This window comes from Pelophylax lessonae, assembly GCF_965119305.1.
Source record: "Pelophylax lessonae genome assembly, chromosome: 11".
Taxonomy (NCBI): Eukaryota; Metazoa; Chordata; class Amphibia; order Anura; family Ranidae; genus Pelophylax; species Pelophylax lessonae.
In genome coordinates this window covers 96819853-96837560 of record NC_138778.1, presented here as the reverse complement: position 1 = coordinate 96837560, position 17708 = coordinate 96819853, and the positions used below count along the sequence as shown (strand labels likewise).

Below are 17708 nucleotides of genomic sequence, written 5' to 3'. Positions count from 1 at the left end.
GTTTGGAGTTGATTGTTTTGAAACTTGCTTTCTTTAGATGTTGTAATCAATAAAAAAGAAATATATTAAAGGAATATGTATTTTGTTCTAATAATTCTGACAATGTTATGATTTTGATTTTGCTGTCATCTTCCAAGTCTAAGTCCAACTCCAGGCTAATTTTTATTTATATTTTGGCCCCAGCTCCAGCTGCAATACTCATCTTCATTCTGCAGCTGTCCCCAGTCTTTCAGGTCAGCATCAGTCCACCAGTAAAATTGAAGATATACAGTGATTGCATACAGTCATTGGCCTGCCCCCTGATGGGGCATCCCCAGAGTATTGTATAATGGTGCAAAGAGAGCACTGATGTCATCATGACAGCACCACTCTCTGCATCACTGAGCAGTGGCAAGGAGTAGGAGGACCCTGCAGCATCATGTGAACAGCCCGAAGACTTAAGAAAATGTAATTGCAAGGACTAAATAGCATAACATACAGCTTGAAGGGTCTTCAGGGAGCAGGCCACACAAAGAAAACTGCCATGGAGCTCATTTTCAGTGAAGAAGACTTGGCAATGGGTAGACACAAATACATGTTCTGACTCAGCTATATAAGATCAGTGAAAAAATCAGTACATCAAAATGATCCATTAAAAGCTCTGTTTATAAACTCCAAGCATCTAAAACCTGCATGGAGCAATTACAATTCATTCCATTTGGCTCATGTTTACATCAGGCTTACCACTTAACTCACTAGTGTATAAGTAGCTACTGAAAAGAGTCACAAAGGAACATCACTTCCATATACAGAACAAGAAAAAGATACCAGTAATAAACTGCAAAACCTAAATGACACTGTAAGGTGGCAGAACTGGCTGCATGGAAGCACTGGGCTCATATGAGACACAGGATTCTTGTTCATCTAGTTCACATGTGTCAAACACAAGGCCCGCAGGCCGAATCCAGCCTCACAGGCCATTTCATGTGGCCTCCCAGCTGTGGCATTTCCCTTGTCCCTGAACTCACCTTTTCTCCGCCATTGGCAGCATAGGGGAGGAGAGAACTCCTCCTACAGATTCTGAACTTCTCCATGCAGCCGCAGAATGCCCTCCTCCTCACCTTCCCTGGTCTCAGCATTCAGCAGACTCTGGAAGCTGACACCAGCCCTCCTCCAGACCCTGCACTTTCTGCTTCCCAACTTTTCCCAGAGCTTCTTCCCGACAGCAGCACAAGGGGGGTGGTGCACTGTGATGTAAGGGGTGGTGGGGGACTCTTAACTTCTTTTGTTGGGGGGGCTCCTTAAATCTGATGTAAGGGGGTAAGGGGGGGGGGTGCTCTGAACATCTGGTCTTACAGATACTCCCAGCCCTTTGAGGGTCACCATAATGCTGATGCATAATGCCCACGATTAAATTAATTTTGACACCCCTGATTTAAAGGTTGCAAAGGTTTCTGATATTTGTTTCACTACATCTGAGGCAGCATGCATCCTCACTTTGCTATACAGTATATATAGGTATATCCAATAATGTGCAAACATTTTAGCCAAGTGTGAAGAAATTCTATAACGTAAGAACGCTTTCAAAAATGAATACTTTAATTGTTTATTTTTTATCAACATACAAAATGCAAAGTGAGCAAACAGACGAAAAATCTAAATCAAATCAATATTTGGTGTGACTACTGACTACCCTTTGGCTTCAAACCAGCTTTAAAGCAGTAGTATACTCCGCTTTTTAACTTTTACCTACAGGTAAGCCCATAATAAGGCTTATCTGTAGGTAAAATTAATATCTCCTAAACCTACACGAATATTCACCCTGCATGCAGCCGCTGACACCAGCAGCACATGCGCTCCTTCCCGGCTCCTTGTGACGTCATTGCGGCTCTGGCCACTCACAGCACTGGAGCCGCCGAACCCGGAAGAGATGCAGAGGGAACATGACAGCTGCCTTAGCGGTGTCCGGGCGACCGTGTGGGGGCTTCGTTCTAAGTTAAGTATTTCATAATGTGCTATTATGCGATGCATACTAGCACATTATGCCATTGTCTTGCAGGGTTTTTTTTTTTTGTACTCAGGGGATACTACCACTTTAATGGTTTAACATCAATTCTAGGTATACTTGCAGACAGTTTTTGAAGAACCTCAGCAGGTAGGTTGTTTCAAACAACTTGGAGTACTAACCACAGATCTTTTTTGGATGTAGACTACCTCAAATCGTTTTGTCTCTTCATGTAATCCCAGGCAGGCTTGATGATGTTGAAATAAGGGCTCCGTGGGGGCCAAACCATCACTTCTAGGACTCCTTGTTCTTATTTACACTGAAGATAGTATGGGGCAACATTCAGGACCCTAGACGCAGTGGTTGGCCAAGAAAAGTTAATGCAGCAGATGAAAGACACATCATGCTTTCTTCCCTTCAACATTGGAAGATGTCCCGCAGTGCAATCAGAACATAATGGGTGGAAACCAGTGGGACCCAGGTACACCCATCTACTGTCTGGAGAAGGCTGGCCAGGGGTGATCCTCATGGAAGAATTGTGGCCAAAAAGCTATACCTCCAACGTGGAAACAAGGCTAAGCGACTCAACTATGCACAGAAACATAGGAACTGGGATACAGAAAAATGTGCTCTGGACTGTTGAGTCAAAATTTTAACTATTTGGGTGTAGCAGGAGGCAGTTTGTTCCACTGAAGGGCGGTATAATGAGTGTCTGCAGAAGCATGGTGGAGGTTCCTTGCAAGTTTGGGGCTTTATTTCTGCAAATTGAGTTGGAGATTTGGTTAGGATCAATGATGTCCTCAATGCTGAGAAATACAAGCAGTAGAGTTGAGCAGACACCTGGATGTTCGGGTTCGGCCGAACTTCGCAAAAAAGTTCGAGTTCGGCACCCGAACTTACCCCGAACTTGACCCCAAACCCCATACAAGTCAATGGGGACCCGAACTTTTGAGCAGTAAAATGGCTCTAAAAAAGTAATGGAAAGGTCTAGAGGGCTGCAAATGGCAGCAAAATGTTGTTAAGAGCATGGTAAGTGTTCCACAAACAAATGCGGATAGGGAAATAACTTAAAATAACATAAAATACATAAAAATAAAAAACAATAATCTTGATGTTGGTCCATATGGAGTAGGAGGTTGAAGTGGCGGTGGATGTGGCGGTGGAGGAGGACGAGGTAGCCAACACTGGTTTTTGTTTTTAATTTTATTTTTTTTTTAAATTAGGGTACAACCCAAAAGAGTGAGAAAGATCAAAAATACAACAATGGCTGGGTAAGGCCGGTATACATGTCTATTCTGCACAAGGTACGGACAAGTCCTGTGGGATCCATGCCTGGTTCATTTTAATGAACGTGAGCTTGTCCACATTGGCTCTGGACAGGCGGCTGCGCCTGTCTGTGATAACGCCCCCTGCCGTGCTAAATACATGTTCAGATAATACACTGGCTGCAGGGCAGGCCAGCACCTCCAAGGCGTAAAAGAGCAAGCTCAGGCCATATGCCCAATTTGGAGACCCAGAAGTTGAAGGGAGCAGACCCGTCATTCAGTACGTCTAGGCATGTGCACACATACTGCTCCACCATGTTGGTGAAATGCTGCCTCCTGCTAAGACGTTCTATATCAGCTGGTGGTGCTGGTTGTTGCGGCGTGTTGACAAAGCTTTTCCACATTTCGGCCATGCTAACCCTGCCTTCAGAGGTGCTGGTGGTACCCAGGTTGCGTTAGCTACCTCTTCCTCCTCCTCTGCCTTCGCCTTGTGCTTCCACTGTGCCCCCACTGTTAGGTGGGAATGCCACCAGCAGCGTGTCTACCAGCGTGCGCTTGTACTCACACATCTTACGATCACGCTCCAGTGAGGGAATTAAGGACGGTACGTTGTCCCTGTAATGGGGATCCAGCAGCATGGCCACCCAGTAATCAGCAAAAGTTATAATGTGGGAAACTCGGCAGTCGTTGAAGAGACACTGCAGCATGTGTGCCAGGCTGCCCAGAGGCAACGAAAAGCTGTCCTCTGTGGGAGGTGTATCGTCTGTGTTCTCTGTGATGGCCATGAGCTGGTCTGGGTGCCACCCTGCTGTGACCATGGTTCCTCCTCCTCCATCCCTCCTCCTCATCCTCCACCTCGGCATCCTCCAGAACTGTGCCCTTGCACTAGATGCCTGGTCATGCAGGTTGTGCTCAGGTTGAGAACGTTTATGCCTCGCTTCAGGCTCTGATTGCACAGCGTGCAAACCACTCGTCTCTTGTCATCAGCACATTGTCTGAAGAACTGCCATGCTAGCCAACTCCTTGGAGCTGGCTTTGGTGTACTCGGTCCCTTGCTGCGTTGGGCAGTATCAGGCGTACTGTCTAGGGGACGGCCGCTCCACTTTTGCACCCTGCTCCTTCTTCTGCTGTGCTGGTGGCTCTGTGCGACCACCGCCTCTTCCTCCGAACCACACAGGTCACCTGCATGACGTTGATTCCATGTGGGGTCGAGGACCTCATCGTCCTCCACATCATCTTCCACCCAGTCTTCACCCCTGTCCGAAAAGCCGCAGCAGCTGGCACCTGTGTTTCGTCATCATCCGAGACGTGCTGCGATGGTCCTCCCATGTACTCATCTTCAAACATAAGTGCTTGGGCATCGGTGCACTCAATCTCTTCCACTTCTGGTGCAGGGCTAGGTGGATGGCCCTGAGAAACCATGCTAACAGAGTCATCAAAAAGCAGAAGAGACTGCTGCATGACTTGGGGCTCAGACTGCTTGGCTGATTTGCAAGGAGGTGAGGTGAAAGACTGACGGACATCGGCTGCAGATGCCAACTCTGATCTTTCAGCAGGAGACTGGGTGGGAAACAATGTGACGGCACTGGAGGCACTGTCAGCAACCCAATCTACTATCTCCTGTACTTGTTCTGCCCTCAACATTCGTAGAGCTGCATTAGGTCCGACCAAATACTGCTGCAGTTTCTGTCGCCTACTCGCACCTCAGGAAGGTGTTTCACTTGTGCGTGTAGCTGGCACAGATCGACCACGTCCTTTCCTTGTACCAGCAGCACCACGACCGGGGCCACGTCCCTTATTTGACGTTCTCCTCATATTTCTCAAATTTAGGATCTTGCCCTAAATGGGTGTTTTTTTGAGTAGCAAAATAGAACAACAGTATCTAAAGGGTGTATCTCACAGTAACATATGCAGCAAACGCTGCAAAATTATTTTTTTGCCCTAAATGGGTGTTTTTTGAATAGCAGAATAGAACAACAGTATGTTGTGTATTTTACCCAAAAAAGGGTGTTTTTTTACTAACACAATATGACGCTTGAATTCTACACATACAGATGCAGCAAGCAAGGGCTATAAAATTGTGGATTTTAGCCCAAAAAAGGGTGTTTTTAAAAACCCAGAAAATTATAGCTATATATAGCCTAAAATGCACACTGAATAATGTGGCAGAGGCTCAAGATGGAGGGTTTTGCCAAAAATGGGTGTTTTTTCAAACCCTGAAAATTATCGCAGTATTTCAAGCTTGTTTTTATTACACATGCAGCAAGCAAAGGCTGTAAAATTGTGTATTTTGCCCAAAAAGGGTGTTTTTTTACTAACACAATATGACAGCAGCTTGAATTCTACACGTACAGGTGCAGCAAGCAAGGGCTATAAAATTGTGGATTTTAGCCCAAAAAGGGTGTTTTTAAAAACCCAGAAAATTATAGCTATATATAGCTTAAAATGCACACTGAATAATGCGGCAGAGGCCCCAAGATGGAGGGTATTGCCAAAAATGGGTGTTTTTTCAAGCCCTGAAAATTATTGCAGTATTTCAAGCTTGTTTTTTATCACACATGCAGCAAGCAAGGGCTGTAAAATTGTGTATTTTGCCCAAAAAGGGTGTTTTTTAAATAACACAATATGACAGCAGTATATAACGCTTGAATTCTACACGTACAGATGCAGCAAGCAAGGGCTATAAAATTGTGGATTTTAGCCCAAAAAGGGTGTTTTTAAAAACCCAGAAAATGATAGCTATATATACAGTAGCTTAAAATGCACACTGAATAATCCGGCAGAGGCCCCAAGATGGAGGGTATTGCCAAAAATGGGTGTTTTTTCAAACCCTGAAAATTATTGCAGTATTTCAAGCTTGTTTTTATCACACATGCAGCAAGCAAGGGCTGTATAATTGTGTATTTTGCCCAAAAAAGGGTGTTTTTTTACTAACACAATATGACAGCAGTATATAACGCTTGAATTCTACACATACAGATGCAGCAAGCAAGGGCTATAAAATTGTGGATTTTAGCCCAAAAAGGGTGTTTTTAAAAACCCAGAAAATTATAGCTATATATAGCTTAAAATGCGCACTGAATAATGCGGAAGAGGCCCAAGATGGAAGATATTGCCAAAAATGGGTGTTTTTTCAAACCCTGAAAATTATTGCAGTATTTCAAGCTTGTTTTTATCACACATGCAGCAAGCAAGGGCTTTAAAATTGTGTATTTTGCCCAAAAAGGGTGTTTTTTTTACCAACACAATATGACAGCAGCTTGAATTCTACACGTACAGGTGCAGCAAGCAAGGGCTATAAAATTGTGGATTTTAGCCCAAAAAGGGTGTTTTTAAAAAAACAGAAAATTATAGCTATATATAGCTTAAAATGCACACTGAATAATGCGGCAGAGGCCCCAAGATGGAGGGTATTGCCAAAAATGGGTGTTTTTTCAAACCCTGAAAATTATTGCAGTATTTCAAGCTTGTTTTTATCACACATGCAGCAAGCAAGGGCTGTAAAATTGTGTATTTTGCCCAAAAAGGGTGTTTTTTTAATAACACAATATGACAGCAGTATATAACGCTTGAATTCTACACGTACAGATGCAGCAAGCAAGGGCTATAGAATTGTGGATTTTAGCCCAAAAAAGGGTGTTTTTAAAAACCCAGAAAATTGTAGCTATATATAGCTTAAATTGCGCACTGAATAATGTGGCAGAGCCCCAAGATGGAGGGTATTGCCAAAAATGGGTGTGTTTTTCAACCCTGAAAATTATTGAATTCTACACGTACAGATGCAGCAAGCAAGGGCTATAAAATTGTGGATTTTAGCCCAAAAAGGTTTTTTTTAAAAAAACAGAAATTCATAGCTATATATAGCTTAAAATGCACACTGAATATGCTGGTGCACTGAGCTTTCATAAAATGTTAAAACACTTCCATTTCTGAAAGCATTCTTAATTTAAAGCATTTTTTCACAACTGCCTAAACCTTTTGCACAGAACTGTAACTCTGAGCACATAATGCAGTGATTACAATTGTTTGTATCAGTAGTTGGGAGTGGGAGTAGACAATCTGGGGCTCAGTCTCTGGTGTCAGTAGGTGGTGGTGGGGGTCTGTCAGTTTGGGGTAGATGGGGGTGGGAGGTGGAAGTCTGGGGTATTAGTGGGCTGTGTCTGTTGTTTGGGGTAGGGGTTGTCAGTCTGAGGTATCTATGGTTGGTTATGGAGGGTTGTCACTTTTGGTTGTTAGTGTTTGTTGGTGGGTGGTGTGAGTGGCTGGGGGGATGTCAGTGGTTGGTTGTTATGACAGTGTGTTCGGCTGGCCATACACTATACAATTTTCTTGTTCAATTTCCTTTAGATTTACCTTAAACTGTGAAGTGCAAGTGCCAGCCTGATTCCATACAAATTGAAAGTATTTAGGTTTGACCTCATATTATATGGTTTTGGTAAATCTAAAGGAAAATTGATCAAGAAAATTGTATAGTGTATGGCCAGCCTTAGTCTGGGGTATGAGTATTTTTGTTAGGTGCGCGGTTGTTAGTCTGTATTGTCATTGGAATGGTACAAGATAATAGGGTTTTTAGGGTGCCCAAGAACAAAGCAATACATTTTTTTATATCTTAAAACATTCGGTTTTATTGATACAAAATATTAAAAGCCATGACTGTGGTATTGCCGACGCTGCGGCTGCTCCTTGCCCCATACAACCCAAACTTACCAACAGACCCCCCCTTTACTTGTCTAAAGAAAAAAGGACACTACAGTCATTTTTTGGGTTTAAAAAGGCCATAGCAGCCAACTTTATTAGAACTAACTAGTAAAACACTAGCTAGCAAAGAATTACCATTTTTCAACAAAAACAATCCAATACCAAAATTTTAAAGCGAATGACCATTTAGGATCTTGGAAGGCAACTTGACTTCCCCCCTGGCTGTATCCCTGACCCCAATAGACCTCCAGGCCCTCAGCCGCCACTGCACCAGCTCAAGGACTATGAACCATTGGGATCCCTTGATACCGCCTACTGACGTTGCCAGGGGTAGGTCCACCCATACCTAAGATGGGCCCTACCCCTCCATATTCCCTTTCCAAGTAGTCACAGCCCTCCAAGACCCTAAAACCCCAGCCACAGCACACGGGCATGACCCCTTATGGCCGTGTAGCCCTCCAAACCCACAGCGCCCTCTGAATACCTTCTTGCAGACCTAAAGTCCACAGGTCGATGCCCACCGCGTTAAAATGAACCCCGTCACCTCTAAGATAAAGGGCCGGGTCCTGCTTCAGCTCAAGATGCCAGATCGCCAGTCCCCCGTTACGCACAACAAACTTGGCCACCGCCTAATTCACCTTAATCCTGGCTTTGTTCAGGCTAGTCACCGAACGAGCCAGGCGCCAAGAAGTGCGGGCGACAATGTCCGACCACACCACCACAGTCCGCGGAAAAAGCGTCCGCAGCCTCAGGAAGTCCAGTTTGACATCCCTAATCAGCTCCCTGGAGGAACGGAGGCCCAGATCATTGCCGCCCGCATGCAACAAAAGTATGTCGGGCGGCCGCTCAAGACGGGCGCAACGATGGACTTCAGGGAGGACACGGGACCACAGCATGCCTGAGACCCCAATCCATCTAACCTTTACCTCCTCCCTGCTCAAACCCAATTGGCGCCCCTCTGGCCTAACAGCTGCCCTCCGAGCACCCCAGACCACATAAGAATGTCCTAAAATCCAGACCAAGACTTCCGTGGCTCCTGTAAAACATAAGGAGGGGTACATACCAACATACATCCTGAGTACATACACAAAAACCCACAGAGAAAAACAAAGAAAAAACACCAGCATACACGTAACGAACATTCACTAAATGACCTCCCCTGGGCCCCGACCAGAACAGAACAGATCCCATCTGCCGCATCACAACAGATGCGGACGGACATACGAGCGAAATCGCCTGGACTCCCAACGCCCAATTTTTCAAAGGGCCTGATCCCCAAGGCCCCACCGAGCCGCTTCCGTGACGGCTCCAATGCGGAAAGAGTGAGAGGAGAAATCCGTCCCCTGAAAACCGGCTGCCCCCAAGCACTTCCGGAAGACAGCCGTAAATTGAAAACGTGAGAGGGCCGTGCCATCAGCCCGTAAAAACAGAGGACCCTGTTGAGCGGAGCGCACCTGCAACCAATGCTGCACCGCAGCTACGGGGCAAAGCGAGGACCCAGGAACCACCCCTAGCTCAACACAAGCCCCTCGGCCCAGCTGGTCCGTTTTTGACCTGCGTATCCGGATTAGAAGCTTGTCCGGATGCAAACAAACATCCCCCAACTGCAATCCCCCATTCCCCCGTCTGGAAATACTCACCAATTCGCTAATCCGAAAAGCTCCAAAGAACGCCAAGATAAACGCCGTCCTGAAGAGTTCCACCTCCTGGTCCGCAGAACACACACCCGGCAAGCAGTCCACCAACCGGGACAACACATCAAAGGAAACCGGGCGCCTGGAATCAATCGAACGAGTACCCCTCGCATAACCCTTCAAGGCCTTTTGAACAAGGAAATGTTTGGTTACATCGGCAACCCCCCACAACTGAAAGTAGAAGGCCAAGGCCGCCATTTTGCGGCGTAACGTAGAAATAGACACACGCTGTTCAAAATTCAGGCTCACAAAATATAGGAGCAGGAACAACCGATCCCGATCACCAGAAAGACCCCCCACCTCACTCACCATCTGATGCCATGTCGCCCACACCCTTTCGTAGGCCGTCCAAGTGGAAGGACAAACTGACGCTCGAACCAAATCCATTACTGCGGCGAGACGATGTTCCACAGCTCCCCGGGACACATCAGGCCTTGCTGCTCCGCATTCGGTGCCAACCTCCGAAACCTGTCCCACTGGAAGCGAGAAAGAGCATCAGCCACCGAATTGTCAACACCCGGAACATGCACAGCATAGAAAAAAGAATTCAGAAGCAAACATTTGAGCACCAGGTGGCGAAGCAACCTAATAACCGGTGGTGAAGAAGCAGTAATGCTGTTTATCGACTGAACTACACCCAGGTTATCACAATGAAAACGGACCCTCTTATTTTTGAAATCCTGACCCCATAACTCCACGGCCAACACAATGGGAAATAATTCCAACAGAACCAAGTTACGAATGAAGTCAGAATCTCGCCAGGAGGCCGGCCACTCCCCCGCACACCATTGCCCCTGGAAATAGGCCGCAAAACCCCCCGAGCCTGCCGCGTCAGTAAACAGCTCCAGGTCAAAGTTCGACACCGGAGCTTCCAACCAAACCGAACGGCCGTTAAAGGAGCTCAAGAACAAATCCCAAACCCGCAAGTCATCACGATGCTCTTTGGATAGGTGAATGTAATGATGCGGCGCCCTGACACCCGCCGTGGCAGCTGCCAACCTCCGGCAAAACACCCGCCCCATGGGCATGATGCGGCAGGCAAAATTCAATTTTCCCAGCAGAGACTGCAGGGCACGCAGCTGAATTTTCCGTGTGTCCAAGGTCCCTGCAATAACTCCGCGTAGGTCCAATAGCTTGTCAACCGGAAGCCTGCATTCCATTGCCATCGTATCAATGACAATACCCAGAAATCGCAGTTCCGTGCACGGCCCCTCAGTCTTGTCAGGGGCTAATGGGACTCCAAAATAATCAAACAGCTGTTGGACCGTAGCCAAAAGCGTTGCACACATCACCTCCCCCGGAGGACCTATCACCAGAAAATCGTCTAAATAATGAATTATGGAAGACAACCCAGAAACATCCCTAACAACCCATTCCAAAAAGGAACTGAATGTTTCAAACAGCGAACAAGAAATGGCGCAGCCCATAGGCAAACATTGGTCAACGAAAATTCCACCCTGCCATTCACAACCCAAAAGATGCAGGCTGTCCGCGTGCACCGGTAACAACCTAAACGCAGCTTCAATGTCAGTTTTCGCCATAAGGGCCCCCCGCCCAAAAGAACGCACCCAGGCCACCGCTTTATCGAACGAAACGTATGAAACCGAGCATAAGTCTTTCGCTATAGTGTCATTCACCGAACCCCCAGGGGGATAAGACAGGTGGTGAATGAGTCGAAACTTATTAGGTTCCTTTTTTGGAACCACACCCAGAGGGGAAAGCACCAGATTCGGCAAAGGCGGAGACGAGAAAGGGCCCGCCATCCTGCCCAACCTCACTTCCTTCATAAGCTTCGCCGAGACCACCGACGAATGCGCCCAAGCGGAACTTAAATTGCCCCCGGGAGGAGGAACCACTGACAAAGAACAAGGAATGCGAAAGCCTTGCGAAAACCCCCCCAGCAAAAGAGCGGCTGCTTCCCGATCAGGGTACCTACTTAGGAACCTGGCCAACCTTTCCACTTTCACCGGCGTCCGCCCTCTTACCAGCGTCGGCATGTTTGGCTCCCCCATGCTTAAAGCATCGTGCCGACGGGTGATTTCCGCCGCAGTTGGAACACTCATGCTTGAAGCGACAGGAGGTTCCAAACTTGCAAGTGGCCTCGTTAAACTGCCAACATAAGCCTTTACGTTTTGCGGCCGGAGAAGACGAGGAAGCCACCCCCCGACCCCGCCCTGAAAGAGGTGACCAGTAGATCTAGCCTGGGTCATGAGGCGCATCCAAAGACTGATGTCCTTATGATCCCAGTGCAAAGATGGTCTGACGGCCTTGCGTTGACGAAAATGTTCGTCATATCGTAACCAGGCCGTACCTCCGTAGACCCGATAAGCTTCCCCAATGGAATCCAAATAACAAAATAGGGGGGAACACTGATCGGAATGCTTTTCCCCAATTACACTGGCCAGAATTGTGAACGCCTGCAACCAGTTGGTAAACGACCGCGGAATCAAACGATACCGGCGCTTTTCTTCCTCCTCTTTTTTTGATTCATCAGGCTTGACCCTGTCCAAGTTGAATTTTTCTAACGGTAGTAGAGAAAAAATCTCAACATACTCACCACGCCAAATTTTTTCCCTCACTTCCATTTTCAAATGAGCACCCAGAGGTCCCTCGAAGCAGACATAAACTTCGCACTTCGCAGAGTCCGCCATGCGCACAAGCTCCTTGTCCCCATCTGCTGATCCCGATCCTTTTGTCACCGGCGTCACCCCAGGAGAAGACGACGGCACCACAGAACTTACCTCCACTGCACCAGCCGACCCACCTGCGGCCTGGACCGAAGGAGCTGGTACCGGCGTCACCGAACTCACCTCCTTTGATCCAGTTGATTCCGCCAGCGGCCGTGAAACAGAAGAACATCCCGCTGCCGACCCCACTGATGCTGTAACCCCCCCTGTTGCAGCAGCCCACGCATGTATCGGCGCCCCCGCGGGTGCAGCCGCTAAAGCCGGCTCGCACCTGGACAACAAATCCTTAAACCCGGACAAAAGAGTATGCAGCAAAGACACTCCCCCTATGCCGTCCGGGACTGCCTGTGCACCCAGACCCCCTGAAACATGCGTCCCCCCACCGCTACCTAGGACCCCCGCGCCAATAACAGGCGAAGAGGGCCCCCATGCTGGAAGAGAAGACGAACTAAGCAGTGCAGACAGCGTAGATGGAGCCTGGACAGCAGGCAGAGCAGACACACCAGAGGAATATACCACAGAAGACCCAACAGGAGGAGAGGCAGGCACAGAAGGAGAAGTAAACAGAAGGGAAGGAGAGGCAAAGGACACTGACTTACCTGGCTGACCAGGTGAAAGCCTCCGCTCAGCCGTTCGTCCGTGTCCCGAATGAGGAGCCGCCCCGACGTCCAGAGTATCCTCTTCATCCGATGCCGACAGTTCCCCTTCAGAGCGCTCTTCCACCTCTGCCGAGTGGGACACCTGGCCAGTCCCTGAAGAGCCACCGCTGCAGCCGGACAGGCTGAAGACTTCTTCGCTGGGAGCTGCCACTCTGCAGGGAACAGAGCGGCCTCCGTAGTTCTGGCGCTGGGCGGTGACGTCACTGCCCTGCGACGCTGTCCTCAGCAGGCTTCCATCCGAAGGTCGCATGCCCGTGACGTCATAGACGGGCGCCTCCGACCGAGCACCGCCACTCGTTCCCGCCTCCTCTTCTTCCCGCCGAACGCCCCGCCGCAATGGGACAGCGGCGGGCGCCGAGATCCGGTCCGGAACCACCGATGGGACGCAGGGGACCCTCCTGGAGCCTCGGCTTCGTCCACGAGAGGCCACGGCCGTACCCGGAAGAAGGCCCGCACCCGGACCCCGCACTTCACTCCCACGCCGGACCGCGCTACCACCGGAGGGACCCGGGGAGCCAGTCGGATGATCCAGAGCTGCAGGTGAGGGGGCAACGGAGCTGGAGGGGGCTGCGCTCACTTTGCCAGGGCCCCGTCTTTGTCGAGGATTCCTCCCGACCCCCGCTGTACCTGTAGGAGGCTTCCCACTGACAGCCGAGGTCGAAGGGTCCCTAGGGGGGCTCCCTAAGCGACGGCGGACCCTAGGGGTCGTTTCTGGGCTGAGGCGCTCAGGAGGCCTTGACCTCCTAGGCCGTGATAAAGTTGGGGCAGGCGAAGCTGGTACCCCTGTAGTAATCCATCCATATTGGCCTGAAGCCATTGCGGACCATTCGCCTTGGCCGCGCTGCGTAACTGGGCCAGCATAGAGTCCAAATCCGCCATACCGATAGACAAGGGGGGGGTACAGAAGTTCTCCTATTGCTGTCTGGTCTCCAACTGACCGGACCCCTGGTCCCACCCTAAACTAGCCCCTGCTAACCCCACCTTGCCCCACCCTGCCCCACCTTCCCAAAAACCAAAAACCAATCACCTGCTTTAATTCTTCCTTAAAAAGTTAACCCCCACTGGGTAGCAACCTTCCCTGCAAACCCCAGTCATGTCCAGCCTTCCGCTTACTGCTGTGCATCCATCTCCAGGCTTCCCCCCTTGAATAAAAGAAAGCTTTTAGGCTCGGTTCACACTTGTGCGATGCGGGAACGCTGCGAATATGCAGCGTGATCCCGCATCGCATCCGCACATCTGGCAGTTCACACTGCCATATGCGATACGCAGGGGGTGTCAATTAAATGTTAACGACACCCCCAGTTTGATCGCATATCGCAGTGCGATCTGCAAGTACGCACAGAATCAGATCGCACAAGTGTGAACCACTGTGCGATCCGATTCTGAGGCGGCTCAAAAAATGCCTCCTGTGCGTGTTTGCTGCGGATGCGCTGCAAATTCAGCCATACAAAGTGTATGGCTGAACTCGCATCCGCACAGGAGATCGCATGTAATGAAGGAGCAGTGTGCTCCAAATTACATGCGATCAGCACATCCGCAATAACGTAAACCGGCACTTACATGTGTGTCAAGCAGAAATTCCACGTTTTGCTCGACATGTTTTGCTAAAAATAGCTTCTTCAGGAGATATATATATGTGGTTATTGCTCAAATAAACTGCCAAAACAATAACAGACAATTAGTCAACACAAAAAGCCTTCACAAAAAACATTTACAAATTTTTAGAGCCGGTTCACACTGCCGCGACCATAAGTCGCCCCATGTCGCGACTTTACTGCGACTTTACCACAACTTCAGCGCGACTTTTTAATTATTTTTAAAATTATTTTGCGCCGACTTATATGACAGACGTCTTTGTGTTTGGCCAATCAGAATATGATTTGTTGTGACCTAATTCCCCTTTTCTGTTTAATTTTTTACTCATTTCCTCATTGCCCACCAGTGCCACGTATCAGTGTCCACCAGTGCCACTGCCCACCAGTGCCACTTATGTGTCCACCAGTGCCACTGCCCACCAGTGCCACATATCACTGTCCACCAGTGCCACTGCCCACCAGTGCCACGTATGTGTCAATCAGTGCCACTGCCCACCAGTGCCACGAATCAGTGTCCACCAGTGCCACATATCAGTGCCACGAATCAGTGTCCACCAGTGCCACGTATCAGTGCCACGTATCAGTGCCACGAATCAGTGTCCACCAGTGCAACGTATCAGTGCCACGTATCAGTGTCCACCAGTGCCACGTATCAGTGCCACGTATCAGTGTCCACCAGTGGCACATATCAGTGCCACGAATCAGTGTCCACCAGTGCCACGTATCAGTGCCACGTATCAGTGTCCACCAGTGCCACGTATCAGTGCCATGTATCAGTGCCACGATTCAGTGTCTACCAGTGCCACGTATCAGTGCCACGTATCAGTGCCACTAATCAGTGTCCACCAGTGCCACGTATCAGTGCCACCTATCAGTGCCACTAATCAGTGTCCACCAGTGCCAGGTATCAGTGCCACGAATCAGTGTCCACCAGTGCCACGTATCAGTGCCACGAATCAGTGTCCACCAGTGCCACGTATCAGTGCCATGTATCAGTGCCATGAATCAGTGTCCACCAGTGCCACGTATCAGTGCCACGAATCAGTGTCCACCAGTGCCACTTATCTGTGTCCACCAGTGCCACTCACACAGACCAAGCAGAGATAATGGAATATATATACCATTACATTACATTATATATATATATTATTTATATATATATATTTATCTATATATATATATATTATATATATATATATATATATATATATATATATATATATATATATATATATATGTATATATATATACCATATAGGCATGGCTGCAATGTGGGGAATGCCTGGCTAATCTCTTTCTTCTTCCTGGAAAGTCTGATAACCAGTCGCTTCAATTAAGATAAGGAGGCCACTCCTATTGAAGTATATGGGACAAGTCGGATCACAGGTCGCCTCAAAGTAGTACAGGACCCTTTTCTGAAGTCGGAGCGACTTCAGTAGTGCCAATTAAGACAGCACTGATTGATTAACATTGCTTTTGTTATGTCAAGCGACCTGGGGTGACCTGGGGCTACACAAGTCGCCTCACAAGTCGCGCTAGTGTGAATGGGCTCTTAATCAAAGGTATGTACTGTATATCTATAAACAATGGTGCTCACATTAGTAGGCTCGCAATGAAGATAAACAGTCTTACTCTATCAATGGAGGGTATCTCAAGAAATTGAATGGATGTAAAACAATAATGGAGACACTTTGTAAGAAAGGTGCTTTGGGTTAGAGTCAAGGTGACATTGAATTTCGGGGACATTTTGTGGGCGTGTTGATGGGGGTGTAATGGGCATGTTTATTGTGTCCCTGTATTATATAAAAGTGGGCCATTGAGCCTGAATTAAAGATATTTGTTTTACCCTTCATCAAGTTTAGGCTGATGTTTGGGGAACTGGGGGAGCTGTAATCACATTACTCAGGATTTGGGAGACGTAAAAGGAATATACTCAGCCGGAGAATTGGGGGTCAGTTACAAACAGGTACCATCTCTTATGCCTTTTAAAAAAACAAATTTAAAGATAAATAAAAATTTACCTATTGCCACCTATAAACCATGAAGCCTTTTGGCTGTAAAAGGTGATTTAGCCTACAAAAGGTGATGATATCATAGACATGTTTTCTCCTTGGATGATAAAGAGTCCTAAAGGCCTCGACCACCCCTAGAGACTCAAAAAAAGGAGAAACAAATGGACTCTAAAGTCTCCAATATACAGTACAGGCCCAAATAATTGTAATAGCTTGAATAGCTGGTATTTAACTAGAGTGTCTCCTATATACAGTATGTGTGTCCTCCTCCTTGGTAGTTGCAACATTATCACAGCACTGCTTCTGAGCTTCACTTATATTGCCCCTCACCTCCAGCGTGCATTGACACTGATGGAGGTGCGGACACCGTCAGCGGTCCACTGCGCATGCGCAAGATGGGGCAGGATGATGACATCACGCATGTGCCTTGAGTCCACCGGCACCATCTTGGAAAATCTTGATCGTCAATTACGGCAGCCCAACATGCTGCTAGTAATTGCAAAAGAGAATCCAAGGATGAAACAGCACTGAGGACCAAAATAGGACACCTTATGCACACCATAAAAGGCCAGGCATGTAGCCCATCAAATTTGAACATATCATGTCCCGGGCGTCCTTATGATCACCCATCCATCCCTTAGCACATAACACAAATTAGAAAGAAATTGGTATAATGCCATCTAGTGGTCACAAATTTTATCAAGCAACCTAATCTTTACAAAAATGCAAGCAACGATATATATTTGTTTGACAAAGAATCAAAAGTGCATGGTTGAAAACTGTCAAATACCAATCAATACCTCATATTGAGATATTGTAAGATATTATCCTTTTTCTTAATAAAGAAAAATAAATAAAAAAACAACCAGTTTGTTTATTGCTTTCTATTGGTTGAACCAGATGGACTTGTCTTTTTTTAACCTGACTAACTATGTAACTGTGTAACTAAAACACAGGCAGAAAATACGATGAACCATCTTTAGTGGAACGGCTTAAAGCTCATGGACTCATTGAGTCCAGGAAACTTCATAGCTGATAAGGTGTAAATCTATCTGGATTCTCGCTGCAACAGTAATTTATTAATATCTCCACCGCTCTGATGCTTGGGAATGTG

The 17708-nt window shown here is 47.6% G+C and overlaps 1 long non-coding RNA gene across 1 annotated transcript in view; it reads right to left on the bottom strand.

Moving 5' to 3' along the window:
* LOC309566786 overlaps nt 1-17708 on the bottom strand; it is a 1174540-nt gene that overhangs the window by 936913 nt on the left and 219919 nt on the right. The gene's annotated exons all lie outside the window — the stretch shown is intronic.